This window comes from Carassius gibelio, chromosome B22 (assembly GCF_023724105.1).
Source record: "Carassius gibelio isolate Cgi1373 ecotype wild population from Czech Republic chromosome B22, carGib1.2-hapl.c, whole genome shotgun sequence".
NCBI classification, from domain to species: domain Eukaryota; kingdom Metazoa; phylum Chordata; class Actinopteri; order Cypriniformes; family Cyprinidae; genus Carassius; species Carassius gibelio.
Genome location: NC_068417.1, coordinates 44,400,098 through 44,412,597, shown reverse-complemented (window position 1 = coordinate 44,412,597; position 12,500 = coordinate 44,400,098). Strand labels below are relative to the sequence as shown.

The window sequence follows — 12,500 nt, the reverse complement described above, 5'->3', positions numbered from 1 at the left end:
TCCACTACCCCTCCAAATTTCATATACACAGTTTTTTCTTCATTGATTTTTGCACCCGTCCCATCACAATAGTATTGCATTTTTTCCATAACCTTTTTAACACTTTCCATATTTTCCACCACAACTGTTGTATCATCTGCGTATTGAAAGATTTTCTTAAATTCCCCTTCCTCTTCCATATTTATTCCTTTTATCCCTTCCTCCTTATTTATTAAAAGTCCTAAAGGTTCCGCCACCAAAGAATAAAGCTGTGCTGATAACGGACACCCCTGCCTTATGGACCTTAAAACTTTAAAAGGTTGACTTAAAAATCCATTACATTTTACTTTCGTTAAAATATCCTTGTATAAAATTGCAATCCATTTAATAAAATTTTCCCCAAACCCGAACTTCTTTAAAACAGAAAATAAGAATTTATGCTCCACTCTATCAAATGCTTTTTCAAAATCTAACCTAATAACATATGCTTTCCTTTCCTTTTCTTTTATATAACCTATTATGTCTCTTATGCTACTTGTAATGTCTGCTATGTCCCTCCCTTTTACACCATATGCTTGATTAGTTTCAATTATACTTGGCATTACATTCTTCAATCTATTAGCTAAAACTTTAGCTAAAATCTTAAAATCAGTATTTAGCATTGTGATGGGTCTAAAATTCTTCAAATTTGTTTTATCACCTTGTCTCTTATAAATTATTTTCATTAAACCTAACCCCATTCTTGGATTGACTCCTTCTTTCCTAAAAATATCATCATAAATTCCCTTTAAAATCAAACTAAGTTTTTCTTTAAAAACTTTGTAAAATTCACTTCCAATGCCATCTATTCCTGGACTCTTTTTTACTCTTAGGGAGTTTATAGCTTGTATAATTTCTTCTGTTTCTATCTCCTTTTCACAGTCTGTTTTATCTTCTTCTCCAACTTTCCTAGTTATCCTTTGCAACAAAACATTTCCCTTCTCCTCATCCACCCCTTCTGATTTAAAAAGCTTTTCATAAAAAGTCTCTATTTCTTTTAAAATCTCTCCTGCATTAAAAACCGACTGGCCATCTCTGTCTTTAAGCTCTTTGATCATTTCAGCTTTTCCTCTACTTTTTTCGAGATTAAAAAAGAATCTGTTACATTTTTCCCCCTCTATTGTGTATTTAGCTTTACTTCTCAACATCGCTCCCTTGCATTTGTCTTCCTCCATTTTTTTCAGCTTCTCCTCCATTTCAAACACTTTTTGCACATTTACTTCGTTTTTGTTTAACTCTTCTTTTAACGTTCTTCTTATTTCTTTTTCCTTTGTCCTTTTCACCTTTTGCAGTATCCTACAGAAATTAATTGAATATTTCTTTATTTCAAATTTCACATTTTCCCACCATTGTCTTTTATCTTCTAAATACATTGCATCTTTTATTTCCTCATCTAATAAATTCTCTATCCCATTTTTAAAACTTTCATGATTTAAGATTTCTGTATTTAAAATCCATACCCCAGGCCCTTTCATTTCCCTTTTAAAATCCATCCTCATTAAAACCATTTTATGATCACTTAAAGCTGTTTCTTTATAAAGTACATCATCAATAAAGCAATCCAAATTTCTTGTGCTCAAAAAATAATCTATCCTAGTTTGGCACATAAAATTCCCCACTAACTGTTTTCTTGAATATTCTCTCTTCTTTTCATTTCTTTCTCTCCAAACATCAATCATATTTTTTTCTTCCATCAATAATTTAAGTTCCTTCCTTCCACCGTCCGTCCTAAAAACCATCCCATTAGCCATGTCTATTTTGCTAAAAACAGTATTAAAATCCCCTGCAACAACCACCCTTTTCCATTTCTCCATTATATCTCTTAAAACATTAAAATACATTTTCTTATCCTTTTCCTCATTTGGTGCATGTACATTTACTACAATAAAATTTTCATCCTCAAAATCAATTTCTACTGCAATACATTTCCCTTTTTTATCATCATATATTTGTTTTGTCATAATAGCTTTCCCTTTTTTAATTAAAATAGCCACTCCTCCTCCCAGACTTTTCTCCCCGTTACTAAAAAATATTTCCCCATCCCATTTTCTTTTAAAATCTTCCATTACATTTCCTTTCCAGTTAGTTTCTTGCAATAAAATCATATCATCATTTTTACACAACTCTTTCACCTTTTCAAATTTCAAAACATTCAATAAGCCTCTTGCATTAAAGGACACAATTCTCAACACCATAAAGTAAAACAAAAACGATAAAATCCCCATCTTGTTAGTCCACATCTTCTCCCTCTTCTACAATTCCACCACTGTCCTGATTTTCTGTAAACATTTCCTTCACCACTCTTTTCCTTGCTTTTTCAATATTTGGTGTTACCTTTTTCACTCTTCTTCTTTTGTTCGATGCCCCCGTGCTCCCACCATCCGTGATGTTTCCACTCTCAATGTCTAGCTCCCCTTCTTCGTTGACTCCTTCTTGTTCCTCCACTTTGTCTAGTATATTCTGTATACTCGCAGTTATCTGCATTGGTGTCCATGTCTCTTCCTCTTCCTGTGTCAATGTTGTTAATTCATGTCCATTTTCTATGTTCTTTTCCTTTGATTTTTCTGCGTCCTCCTGTTGCTCATCCTCATTATCATTCTCATGCATCTGCCCGCTCACCTGATCTTCTTCCTGTTGCTCATTGTTCATCCAGCATTCACATTTTTCCAAAGTAATTTTACAGTCTGGGCACCTCAGCGCAGTACAGTCTCTCGCAAAATGGCCTCTTTCCGAGCATTTGTGACATTTGAAGTCCGGACAGTCCTTCATTATATGTTCAGGGCTCATACACAGTCTACAGGTCTTGACCTGCTTACTGTGTATCACCCTAAAGTATTGAGGACCACCCTCCGTCTCCATCCTTGTGCTGTAAGGTAAAGAAGCCACTTCCTTTGGAAAACGCACTCTTAGGAACCTCGTTCCATCTTCTATGTGGGTGCCCGAGTAGAATCTCCTTCTGATTTGAGAAATGGGTGTTACTCCCCATCCTTCAAGCTTATTTAAAATCTCCTGGTCACTCATGTATATAGGCAAATGCATGAACGAGACAACAAAGTCTCTGTTGTGTAACTTTTTAATTTCACAAATTTTACCTTTAATTGTTAGTCCATCAACCAGTTTCTCAGTGTCCTCTTCATGCTCCAATGTAATCTCATATTCCCTCATCTGCTTAGGTCGTATTGCTAAAATTCTTGTTACTTCAATCTTTTCTGTTAATGCTTTTATAATATCCTCTGCTCTGCCATCTTGTACCTCCGACAAATCCACCACCACAGTCGCTTCTTTTGTGTAAATCCTCTTATCAGTTATTTCATTGTAATCCTTTTCTCTTTGTCGATAACCCAGTCCATTTTCTACTTGCCTCCGTGTTCCTCGTGTCAAATCCATGTCAGTTGCCATTAATCCTTCCATTTTACAAAAAACAAACCACGACAGATCCCTCCCAAACAGCAGAGCTGTTGGGAGGACACAGATAAAACAAAAATAACAAAAAAACTACAAACAAAAACACTTATTTTAACCAAACAAAATAACAAAACACAAAAAGTTTGGGTGAGCCTCCCTCACCCCTCTCTGGCCCAATCACTTCCTGTTTTGCTCACTAGTGCCTCTAGTGCGCTCAGGTTGGTATGGCCGTAAGCGAAGTCTGCTGCAAAGAGAGGGCTATTTAAAGATCAGCCAATCTTATCGCCAGTACATTATATAAGTAGGAAAGAAAACCCAAAAGCTTAAAGCACCTGGTATTGCTAGGCAGTCTCTCATCAAAGTACTAACCAGACCTAAACCTGCTAAGATTCAGAGATCGGGCATTGACTCTTTTTTTTTTTTTTTTTTTTTTTAATGAAAGATTATTATATAATTTGTGAAATTTTCCAAAAAGATTAAAGCACCTGGTATTCCCAGGCAGTCTCCCATCCATGTACTAAGCAGGCCCAAACCTGCTAATATTCAGAGATCAGGCATTTTCTCTATTTTTTGGCAAAATGATTATATACTAAGTGAAAAATGTCCAAAAAGCTTACAGCACCTGGTATTCCCAGGCGGTCTCCCATCCAAGTACTAACCAGGCCCAAACCTGCTTAACTTCCGAGATCAGACGAGATCGGGCATAGCCAGGTTGGTATGGCCGTAAGCGAAGTCTGCTGCAAAGAGAGGGCTATTTAAAGACCAGCCAATCTTATCGCCAGTACATTATATAAGTAGGAAAGAAAGCCCAAAAGCTTAAAGCACCTGGTATTCCTAGGCAGTCTCTCATAAAAGTACTAATTAGACCTAAACCTGTTAAGATTCAGAGATCGGGCATTGACTCTTTTTTTTTTTTTAATGAAAGATTATTATATAATTCGTGAAATTTTCCAAAAAGATTAAAGCACCTGGTATTCCCAGGCAGTCTCCCATCCATGTACTAAGCAGGCCCAAACCTGCTAATATTCAGAGATCAGGCATTGACTCTATTTTTTGGCAAAATTATTATATACTAAGTGAAAAATGTCCAAAAAGCTTACAGCACCTGGTATTCCCAGGCGGTCTCCCATCCAAGTACTAACCAGGCCCAAACCTGCTTAGCTTCCGAAATCAGACGAGATCGGGCATAGCCAGGTTGGTATGGCCGTAAGCGAAGTCTGCTGCAAAGAGAGGGCTATTTAAAGACCAGCCAATCTTATCGCCAGTACATTATATAAGTAGGAAAGAAAACCCAAAAGCTTAAATCACCTGGTATTCCTAGGCAGTCTCTCATCAAAGTACTAACCAGACCTAAACCTGCTAAGATTCAGAGATCGGGCATTGACTCTATTTTTTGGCAAAATTATTATATAGTAAGTGAAAAATATCCAAAAAGCTTACAGCACCTGGTATTCCCAGGCAGTCTCCCATCCATGTACTAACCAGGCCCAAACCTGCTAATATTCAGAGATTGGCATTGACTCTATTTTTTGGCAAAATTATTACAGTATTGTTCAAAATAATAGCAGTACAATGTGACTAACCAGAATAATCAAGGTTTTTAGTATATTTTTTATTGCTACGTGGCAAACAAGTTACCAGTAGGTTCAGTAGATTCTCAGAAAACAAACAAGACCCAGCATTCATGATATGCACGCTCTTAAGGCTGTGCAATTGGGCAATTAGTTGAAAAGGGTGTGTTCAAAAAAATAGCAGTGTCTACCTTTGACTGTACAAACTCAAAACTATTTTGTACAAACATTTTTTTTTTTTGGGATTTAGCAATCCTGTGAATCACTAAACTAATATTTAGTTGTATGACCACAGTTTTTTAAAACTGCTTGACATCTGTGTGGCATGGAGTCAACCAACTTGTGGCACCTCTCAGCTGTTATTCCACTCCATGATTCTTTAACAACATTCCACAATTCATTCACATTTCTTGGTTTTGCTTCAGAAACAGCATTTTTGATATCACCCCACAAGTTCTCAATTGGATTAAGGTCTGGAGATTGGGCTGGCCACTCCATAACATTAATTTTGTTGGTTTGGAACCAAGACTTTGCCCGTTTACTAGTGTGTTTTGGGTCATTGTCTTGTTGAAACAACCATTTCAAGGGCATGTCCTCTTCAGCATAGGGCAACATGACCTCTTCAAGTATTTTAACATATGCAAACTGATCCATGATCCCTGGTATGCGATAAATAGGCCCAACACCATAGTAGGAGAAACATGCCCATATCATGATGCTTGCACCTCCATGCTTCACTGTCTTCACTGTGTACTGTGGCTTGAATTCAGAGTTTGGGGGTCGTCTCACAAACTGCCTGTGGCCCTTGGACCCAAAATGAACAATTTTACTCTCATCAGTCCACAAAATGTTCCTCCATTTCTCTTTAGGCCAGTTGATGTGTTCTTTGGCAAATTGTAACCTCTTCTGCACATGCCTTTTTTTTAACAGAGGGACTTTGCGGGGGATTCTTGAAAATAGATTAGCTTCACACAGACGTCTTCTAACTGTCACAGTACTTACAGGTAACTCCAGACTGTCTTTGATCATCCTGGAGGTGATCATTGGCTGAGCCTTTGCCATTCTGGTTATTCTTCTATCCATTTTGTAGTTGTCTTCCGTTTTCTTCCACGTCTCTCTGGTTTTGCTCTCCATTTTAAGGCATTGGAGATCATTTTAGCTGAACAGCCTATCATTTTTTGCACCTCTTTATAGGTTTTCCCCTCTCTAATCAACTTTTTAATCAAAGTACGCTGTTCTTCTGAACAATGTCTTGAACGACCCATTTTCCTCAGCTTTCAAATGCATGTTCAACAAGTGTTGGCTTCATCCTTAAATAGGGGCCACCTGATTCACACCTGTTTCTTCACAAAATTGATGACCTCAGTGATTGAATGCCACACTGCTATTTTTTTGAACACACCCCTTTCAACTAATTCAACTAATTGCCCAATTGCACAGCCTTAAGAGCGTGCATATCATGAATGCTGGGTCTCATTTGTTTTCTGAGAATCTACTGAACCTACTGGTAACTTGTTTGCCACGTAGCAATAAAAAAAGATACGAAAAACCTTGATTATTCTGGTTAGTCACATTGTACTGCTATTATTTTGAACAATACTGTATATACTAAGTGAAAAATTTCCAAAAAGCTTACAGCACCTGGTACTCCCAGGCGGTCTCCCATCCAAGTACTAACCAGGCCCAAACCTGCTTAGCTTCCGAGATCAGACGAGATTGGGCATAGCCAGGTTGGTATGGCCGTAAGCGAAGTCTGCTGCAAAGAGAGGGCTATTTAAAGACCAGCCAATCTTATCGCCAGTACATTATATAAGTAGGAATGAAAACCCAAAAGCTTAAAGCACCTGGTATTCCTAGGCAGTCTCTCATAAAAGTACTAACCAGACCTAAACCTGTTAAGATTCAGAGATCGGGCATTGACTCTTTTTTTTTTTTAATGAAAGATTATTATATAATTCGTGAAATTTTCCAAAAAGATTAAATCACCTGGTATTCCCAGGCAGTCTCCCATCCATGTACTAACCAGGCCCAAACCTGCTAATATTCAGAGATCGGCATTGACTCTATCTTTTGGCAAAATTATTATATACTAAGTGAAAAATTTCCAAAAAGCTTACAGCACCTGGTATTCCCAGGCGGTCTCCCATCCAAGTACTAACCAGGCCCAAACCTGCTTAGCTTCCGAGATCAGACGAGATCGGTCATAGCCAGGTTGGTATGGCTGTAAGCGAAGTCTGCTGCAAAGAGAGGGCTATTTAAAGAACAGCCAATCTTATCGCCAGTACATTATATAAGTAGGAAAGAAAACCCAAAAGCTTAAAGCACCTGGTATTCCTAGGCAGTCTCTCATAAAAGTACTAACCAGACCTAAACCTGTTAAGATTCAGAGATCGGGCATTGACTCTTTTTTTTTTTTTTTAATGAAAGATTATTATATAATTCGTGAAATTTTCCAAAAAGATTAAAGCACCTGGTATTCCCAGGCAGTCTCCCATCCATGTACTAACCAGGTGCAAACCTGCTAATATTCAGAGATCGGGCATTGACTTTTTTTGGGCAAAATTATTATATACTAAGTGAAAAATGTCCAAAATGCTTACAGCACCTGGTATTCAATCAATCAATCAATCACATTTATTTATATAGTGCTTTAAACAAAATACATTGCGTCAAAGCACTGAACAACATTCATTAGGAAAACAGTGTCTCAATAATGCAAAATTATAATTAAAGGCAGTATATTCCCAGGCAGTCTCCCATCCATGTACTAAACAGGCCCAAACCTGCTAATATTCAGAGATCAGGCACTGACTCTATTTTTTGGCAAAATTATTATATACTAAGTGAAAAATGTCCAAAAAGCTTACAGCACCTGGTATTCCCAGGCGGTCTCCCATCCAAGTATTAACCAGGCCCAAACCTGCTTAGCTTCCGAGATCAGACGAGATCGGACATAGCCAGGTTGGTATGGAAGTAAGCGAAGTCTGCTGCAAAGAGAGGGCTATTTAAAGACAAGTCAATCTTATCGCCAGTACATTATATAAGTAGGAAAGAAAACCCAAAAGCTTAAAGCACCTGGTATTCCTAGGCAGTCTCTCATAAAAGTACTAACCAGACCTAAACCTGCTAAGATTCAGAGATCGAGCATTGACTCTATTTTTTGGCAAAATTATTATAAACTAAGTGAAAAATGTCCAAAAAGCTTACAGCACCAGGTATTCCCAGGCGGTCTCCCATCCAAGTACTAACCAGGCCCAAACCTGCTTAGCTTCCGAGATCAGACGAGATCGGGCATAGCCTGGTTGGTATGGCCGTAAACGAAGTCTGCTGCAAAGTCTGCTGCAAAGAGAGGGCTATTTAAAGACCAGCCAATCTTATTGCCAGTACATTATATAAGTAGGAAAGAAAACCCAAAAGCTTAAAGCACCTGGTATTCCTAGGCAGTCTCTCATTAAAGTACTAACCAGACCTAAACCTGCTAAGATTCAGAGATCGGGCATTGACTTTTTTTTTTTAATAAAAGATTATTATATAATTCGTGAAATTTTCCAAAAAGATTAAAGCACCTGGTATTCCCAGGCAGTCTCCCATCCATGTACTAACCAGGCCCAAACCTGCAAATATTCAGAGATCGGGCATTGACTCTATTTTTTGGCAAAAATATTATATACTAAGTGAAAAATGTCCAAAAAGCTTACAGCACCTGGTATTCCCAGGCGGTCTCCCATCCAAGTACGAACCAGACCCAATCCTGCTTAGCTTCCGAGATCAGACGAGATCGGGCATAGCCAGGTTGGTATGGCCGTAAGCGAAGTCTGCTGCAAAGAGAGGGCTATTTAAAGACCAGCCAATCTTATCGCCAGTACATTATATAAGTAGGAAAGAAAGCCCAAAAGCTTAAAGCACCTGGTATTCCTAGGCAGTCTCTCATCAAAGTACTAACCAGACCTAAACCTGCTAAGATTCAGAGATCGGGCATTGACTCTATTTTTTGGCAAAATTATTATAAACTAAGTGAAAAATGTCCAAAAAGTTTACAGCACCTGGTATTCCCAGGCGGTCTCCCATCCAAGTACTAACCAGGCCCAAACCTGCTTAGCTTCCGAGATCAGACGAGATCGGACATAGCCAGGATGGTATGGCCGTAAGCGAAATCTGCTGCAAAGAGAGGGCTATTTAAAGACCAGCCAATCTTATCGCCAGTACATTATATAAGTAGGAATGAAAACCCAAAAGCTTAAAGCACCTGGTATTCCTAGGCAGTCTCTCATAAAAGTACTAACCAGACCTAAACCTGTTAAGATTCAGAGATCGGGCATTGACTCTTTTTTTTTTTTTTAATGAAAGATTATTATATAATTCGTGAAATTTTCCAAAAAGATTAAAGCACCTGGTATTCCCAGGCAGTCTCCCATCCATGTACTAACCAGGCCCAAACCTGCTACTATTCAGAGATCGGCATTGACTCTATCTTTTGGCAAAATTATTATATACTAAGTGAAAAATATCCAAAAAGCTTACAGCACCTGGTATTCCCAGGCGGTCTCCCATCCAAGTACTAACCAGGCCCAAACCTGCTTAGCTTCCGAGATCAGACGAGATCGGGCATAGCCAGGTTGGTATGGCCGTAAGCGAAGTCTGCTGCAAAGAGAGGGCTATTTAAAGACCAGCCAATCTTATCGCCAGTACATTATATAAGTAGGAAAGAAAGCCCAAAAGCTTAAAGCACCTCGTATTCCTAGGCAGTCTCTCATAAAAGTACTAACCAGACCTAAACCTGTTAAGATTCAGAGATCGGGCATTGACTCTTTTTTTTTTTTTAATGAAAGATTATTATATAATTCGTGAAATTTTCCAAAAAGATTAAAGCACCTGGTATTCCCAGGCAGTCTCCCATCCATGTACTAAGCAGGCCCAAACCTGCTAATATTCAGAGATCAGGCATTGACTCTATTTTTTGGCAAAATTATTATATACTAAGTGAAAAATGCCCAAAAAGCTTACAGCACCTGGTATTCCCAGGCGGTCTCCCATCCAAGTACTAACCAGGCCCAAACCTGCTTAGCTTCCAAAATCAGACGAGATCGGGCATAGCCAGGTTGGTATGGCCGTAAGCGAAGTCTGCTGCAAAGAGAGGGCTATTTAAAGACCAGCCAATCTTATCGCCAGTACATTATATAAGTAGGAAAGAAAACCCAAAAGCTTAAAGCACCTGGTATTCCTAGGCAGTCTCTCATCAAAGTACTAACCAGACCTAAACCTGCTAAGATTCAGAGATCGGGCATTGACTCTTTTTTTTTTTTTTTTTTTTTTTTAATGAAAGATTATTATATAATTCGTGAAATTTTCCAAAAAGATTAAAGCACCTGGTATTCCCAGGCAGTCTCCCATCCATGTACTAAGCAGGCCCAAACCTGCTAATATTCAGAGATCAGGCATTTTCTCTATTTTTTGGCAAAATGATTATATACTAAGTGAAAAATGTCCAAAAAGCTTACAGCACCTGGTATTCCCAGGCGGTCTCCCATCCAAGTACTAACCAGGCCCAAACCTGCTTAGCTTCCGAGATCAGACGAGATCGGGCATAGCCAGGTTGGTATGGCCGTAAGCGAAGTCTGCTGCAAAGAGAGGGCTATTTAAAGACCAGCCAATCTTATCGCCAGTACATTATATAAGTAGGAAAGAAAGCCCAAAAGCTTAAAGCACCTGGTATTCCTAGGCAGTCTCTCATAAAAGTACTAATTAGACCTAAACCTGTTAAGATTCAGAGATCGGGCATTGACTCTTTTTTTTTTTTTAATGAAAGATTATTATATAATTCGTGAAATTTTCCAAAAAGATTAAAGCACCTGGTATTCCCAGGCAGTCTCCCATCCATGTACTAAGCAGGCCCAAACCTGCTAATATTCAGAGATCAGGCATTGACTCTATTTTTTGGCAAAATTATTATATACTAAGTGAAAAATGTCCAAAAAGCTTACAGCACCTGGTATTCCCAGGCGGTCTCCCATCCAAGTACTAACCAGGCCCAAACCTGCTTAGCTTCCGAAATCAGACGAGATCGGGCATAGCCAGGTTGGTATGGCCGTAAGCGAAGTCTGCTGCAAAGAGAGGGCTATTTAAAGACCAGCCAATCTTATCGCCAGTACATTATATAAGTAGGAAAGAAAACCCAAAAGCTTAAATCACCTGGTATTCCTAGGCAGTCTCTCATCAAAGTACTAACCAGACCTAAACCTGCTAAGATTCAGAGATCGGGCATTGACTCTTTTTTTTTTTTTTTTTTTTTTTTTTTTTTTTTTTAATGAAATATTATTATATAATTCGTGAAATTTTCCAAAAAGATTAAAGCACCTGGTATTCCGAGGCAGTCTCCCATCCATGTACTAACCAGGCCCAAACCTGCAAATATTCAGAGATCGGGCATTGACTCTATTTTTTGGCAAAATTATTATATAGTAAGTGAAAAATATCCAAAAAGCTTACAGCACCTGGTATTCCCAGGCAGTCTCCCATCCATGTACTAACCAGGCCCAAACCTGCTAATATTCAGAGATTGGCATTGACTCTATTTTTTGGCAAAATTATTACAGTATTGTTCAAAATAATAGCAGTACAATGTGACTAACCAGAATAATCAAGGTTTTTAGTATATTTTTTATTGCTACGTGGCAAACAAGTTACCAGTAGGTTCAGTAGATTCTCAGAAAACAAACAAGACCCAGCATTCATGATATGCACGCTCTTAAGGCTGTGCAATTGGGCAATTAGTTGAAAAGGGTGTGTTCAAAAAAATAGCAGTGTCTACCTTTGACTGTACAAACTCAAAACTATTTTGTACAAACATTTTTTTTTTTTTGGGATTTAGCAATCCTGTGAATCACTAAACTAATATTTAGTTGTATGACCACAGTTTTTTAAAACTGCTTGACATCTGTGTGGCATGGAGTCAACCAACTTGTGGCACCTCTCAGCTGTTATTCCACTCCATGATTCTTTAACAACATTCCACAATTCATTCACATTTCTTGGTTTTGCTTCAGAAACAGCATTTTTGATATCACCCCACAAGTTCTCAATTGGATTAAGGTCTGGAGATTGGGCTGGCCACTCCATAACATTAATTTTGTTGGTTTGGAACCAAGACTTTGCCCGTTTACTAGTGTGTTTTGGGTCATTGTCTTGTTGAAACAACCATTTCAAGGGCATGTCCTCTTCAGCATAGGGCAACATGACCTCTTCAAGTATTTTAACATATGCAAACTGATCCATGATCCCTGGTATGCGATAAATAGGCCCAACACCATAGTAGGAGAAACATGCCCATATCATGATGCTTGCACCTCCATGCTTCACTGTCTTCACTGTGTACTGTGGCTTGAATTCAGAGTTTGGGGGTCGTCTCACAAACTGCCTGTGGCCCTTGGACCCAAAATGAACAATTTTACTCTCATCAGTCCACAAAATGTTCCTCCATTTCTCTTTAGGCCAGTTGATGTGTTCTTT

The 12,500-nt window shown here is 38.5% G+C and overlaps 12 non-coding genes across 12 annotated transcripts; all 12 read right to left on the bottom strand.

Annotated features, from left to right (window-relative positions):
- Positions 1-4,033: 4,033 nt before the first annotated feature.
- Positions 4,034-4,152, bottom strand: LOC128008510 (5S ribosomal RNA). The gene has a single exon (XR_008180247.1). It is a non-coding gene; the product is annotated as a 5S ribosomal RNA (ribosomal RNA).
- A 364-nt stretch (positions 4,153-4,516) lies between these two features.
- On the bottom strand, positions 4,517-4,635 carry LOC127997346 (5S ribosomal RNA). Its single transcript, XR_008170212.1, has one exon. It is a non-coding gene; the product is annotated as a 5S ribosomal RNA (ribosomal RNA).
- Positions 4,636-6,623: 1,988 nt separating this feature from the next.
- Positions 6,624-6,742, bottom strand: LOC128002597 (5S ribosomal RNA). The gene has a single exon (XR_008175343.1). It is a non-coding gene; the product is annotated as a 5S ribosomal RNA (ribosomal RNA).
- Positions 6,743-7,104: 362 nt separating this feature from the next.
- Positions 7,105-7,223, bottom strand: LOC127998982 (5S ribosomal RNA). Its single transcript, XR_008171807.1, has one exon. It is a non-coding gene; the product is annotated as a 5S ribosomal RNA (ribosomal RNA).
- Positions 7,224-7,854: 631 nt separating this feature from the next.
- On the bottom strand, positions 7,855-7,973 carry LOC128006283 (5S ribosomal RNA). Its single transcript, XR_008178912.1, has one exon. It is a non-coding gene; the product is annotated as a 5S ribosomal RNA (ribosomal RNA).
- Positions 7,974-8,194: 221 nt separating this feature from the next.
- LOC128000145 (5S ribosomal RNA) lies at positions 8,195-8,313 on the bottom strand. The gene has a single exon (XR_008172938.1). It is a non-coding gene; the product is annotated as a 5S ribosomal RNA (ribosomal RNA).
- Positions 8,314-8,685: 372 nt separating this feature from the next.
- LOC128004776 (5S ribosomal RNA) lies at positions 8,686-8,804 on the bottom strand. Its single transcript, XR_008177453.1, has one exon. It is a non-coding gene; the product is annotated as a 5S ribosomal RNA (ribosomal RNA).
- Positions 8,805-9,025: 221 nt separating this feature from the next.
- Positions 9,026-9,144, bottom strand: LOC128004334 (5S ribosomal RNA). Its single transcript, XR_008177026.1, has one exon. It is a non-coding gene; the product is annotated as a 5S ribosomal RNA (ribosomal RNA).
- A 364-nt stretch (positions 9,145-9,508) lies between these two features.
- On the bottom strand, positions 9,509-9,627 carry LOC127998107 (5S ribosomal RNA). The gene has a single exon (XR_008170959.1). It is a non-coding gene; the product is annotated as a 5S ribosomal RNA (ribosomal RNA).
- A 364-nt stretch (positions 9,628-9,991) lies between these two features.
- Positions 9,992-10,110, bottom strand: LOC128002646 (5S ribosomal RNA). The gene has a single exon (XR_008175391.1). It is a non-coding gene; the product is annotated as a 5S ribosomal RNA (ribosomal RNA).
- Positions 10,111-10,485: 375 nt separating this feature from the next.
- LOC127998095 (5S ribosomal RNA) lies at positions 10,486-10,604 on the bottom strand. Its single transcript, XR_008170947.1, has one exon. It is a non-coding gene; the product is annotated as a 5S ribosomal RNA (ribosomal RNA).
- A 364-nt stretch (positions 10,605-10,968) lies between these two features.
- LOC127997345 (5S ribosomal RNA) lies at positions 10,969-11,087 on the bottom strand. Its single transcript, XR_008170211.1, has one exon. It is a non-coding gene; the product is annotated as a 5S ribosomal RNA (ribosomal RNA).
- Between the last annotated feature and the right edge of the window lie 1,413 nt (positions 11,088-12,500).